The sequence below is a fragment of the Vigna unguiculata genome, unplaced genomic scaffold, assembly GCF_004118075.2.
Source record: "Vigna unguiculata cultivar IT97K-499-35 unplaced genomic scaffold, ASM411807v1 contig_3, whole genome shotgun sequence".
Classification (NCBI taxonomy): domain Eukaryota; kingdom Viridiplantae; phylum Streptophyta; class Magnoliopsida; order Fabales; family Fabaceae; genus Vigna; species Vigna unguiculata.
This window is the reverse complement of record NW_021011005.1, coordinates 127689-130000: the sequence shown is the minus strand read 5'-3', so window position 1 is coordinate 130000 and position 2312 is coordinate 127689. Positions and strand designations below refer to the sequence as shown.

Below are 2312 nucleotides of genomic sequence, written 5' to 3'. Positions count from 1 at the left end.
ACTCCAGGAGAATTAGTAATATGTCAGGAGAAATTGGTACAAGCAGCCGTGGATACACTTCTTGATAATGGAATCCGCGGACAACCGATGAGGGACGGTCATAATAAGGTTTACAAATCTTTTTCTGATATAATCGAGGGTAAAGAGGGAAGATTTCGCGAGACCCTACTTGGGAAACGGGTTGATTATTCAGGTCGTTCTGTCATTATTGTAGGTCCATCACTTTCATTACATAGATGTGGATTGCCCGGCGAAATAGCAATAGAACTTTTCCAGACATTTCTAATTCGTGATCTAATTCGAAAACATTTTGCTTCCAACATAGGAATTGCTAAGAGTAAAATTCGGCAAAAAGAACCGATTGTATGGGAAATACTTCAAGAAGTTATGCAGGGACATCCCGTATTGCTAAATAGAGCACCTACTCTGCATAGATTAGGTATACAGGCATTCCAACCCATTTTAGTAGAGGGGCGTGCTATTTGTTTGCATCCATTAGTTTGTAAGGGATTCAATGCAGACTTTGATGGCGATCAAATGGCTGTTCATGTGCCTTTATCCTTAGAAGCTCAAGCAGAAGCACGTTTACTTATGTTTTCTCATACAAACCTCTTGTCTCCAGCTATCGCGGATCCAATTTCTGTACCAACTCAAGATATGCTTATTGGACTTTACATATTAACGAATGGGAATCGTCGGGGTATTTCTTCAAATAGGTATAATCCACGTAATTGCAGAAATTTGAAAAATGAAAGAATTCCCCAAAAAAACTATAAGTATACGAAAAAAAAAGAACCTTTTTTTTGGAATTCCTATGATGCAATTGGAGCTTATCAACAGAAAAGAATAACCTTCGATAGTCCTTTGTGGCTCCGGTGGCGACTAGATCTACGCATTATTTCGTCAAGAGAAGTTCCTATCGAAGTTCACTATGAATCTTTAGGCACCTATCATGAAATTTATGGGCATTATCTAGTAGTAAGAAGTACAAAAAAACAAATTCGTTCTATTTACATTCGAACCAACGTAGGTCATATTTCTTTTTATCGAGAAATCGAAGAAGCTGTACAAGGTTTTTGCCGAGCCTATTCATATGGTATCTAATCATATAGATGGTTGTATCTAAGATAAACAAATTTATGATACTGGTGTAAATTCAAATCTTCATGATTTAACATTTAACAAGGATCTTAGTTTTTTAATTTCTCAATTTCTACACAAATTAAGATAAAGAAAAGGCAGTTTTTCAATCATTGACTCAAATCCATTGTTGAACTGAATGAATCCCACTGAGTGGAATAGGGAGGTACTTATGGCAGAACGGACCAATCTAATGTTTCACAATAAAGTGATAGGTGGAACTGCCATTAAACGACTTATTAGCAGATTAATAGATCACTTCGGAATGGCATATACATCACATATCCTGGATCAAGTCAAGACTCTGGGATTCCGCCAAGCTACGGCTACATCCATTTCATTAGGAATTGATGACCTTTTAACAATACCTTCGAAAGGATGGCTAGTCCGAGATGCTGAACACCAAAATTTGATTTTGGAAAAACAGCATCATTATGGAAATGTACATGCAGTAGAAAAATTACGCCAATCCATTGAGATATGGTATGCTACAAGTGAATATTTTCGACAAGAAATGAATCCTAATTTTAGAATGACCGATCCTTTTAATCCAGTCCATATAATGTCCTTTTCGGGAGCTAGAGGAAATGCATCTCAAGTACACCAATTAGTAGGTATGAGAGGATTAATGTCGGATCCACAAGGACAAATGATTGATTTACCTATTCAAAGCAATTTACGCGAAGGGCTATCTTTAACAGAATATATAATTTCTTGCTACGGAGCTCGTAAAGGGGTTGTAGATACTGCTGTACGAACATCAGATGCTGGATATCTTACACGTAGACTTGTTGAAGTGGTTCAACATATTGTTATACGTCGAACAGATTGTGGTACCATTCGAGGAATTTCAGTAAATACCCAGAATGAAACGATGCCGGAAAGTAGTTGGACACAAACATTAATTGGTCGTGTATTAGCAGACGATATATACAGAGGTTCACGATGCATTGCCATTAGAAATCAAGATATTGGAATTGGACTTTTCAATCGATTGAAAACCTTTCAAACACAACCAATATCTATACGAACTCCTTTTACCTGTAGGAATACATCTTGGATCTGTCGATTGTGTTATGGTCAAAGTCCTACTCAAGGTCACTTGGTGGAATTAGGAGAAGCTGTAGGTATTATTGCGGGCCAATCCATTGGAGAACCGGGCACTCAATTAA

General features: G+C 37.4%; 1 pseudogene across 1 annotated transcript in view; it reads left to right on the top strand.

Moving 5' to 3' along the window:
* LOC114171578 overlaps positions 1-1141 on the top strand; it is a 6199-nt pseudogene extending 5058 nt beyond the window's left edge. The window contains exon 3 of the transcript XR_003601588.1: positions 1-1141. This exon is cut by the window's left edge and continues 590 nt beyond it. The product of XR_003601588.1 is annotated as a DNA-directed RNA polymerase subunit beta-like (transcript).
* Positions 1142-2312: the final 1171 nt, after the last annotated feature.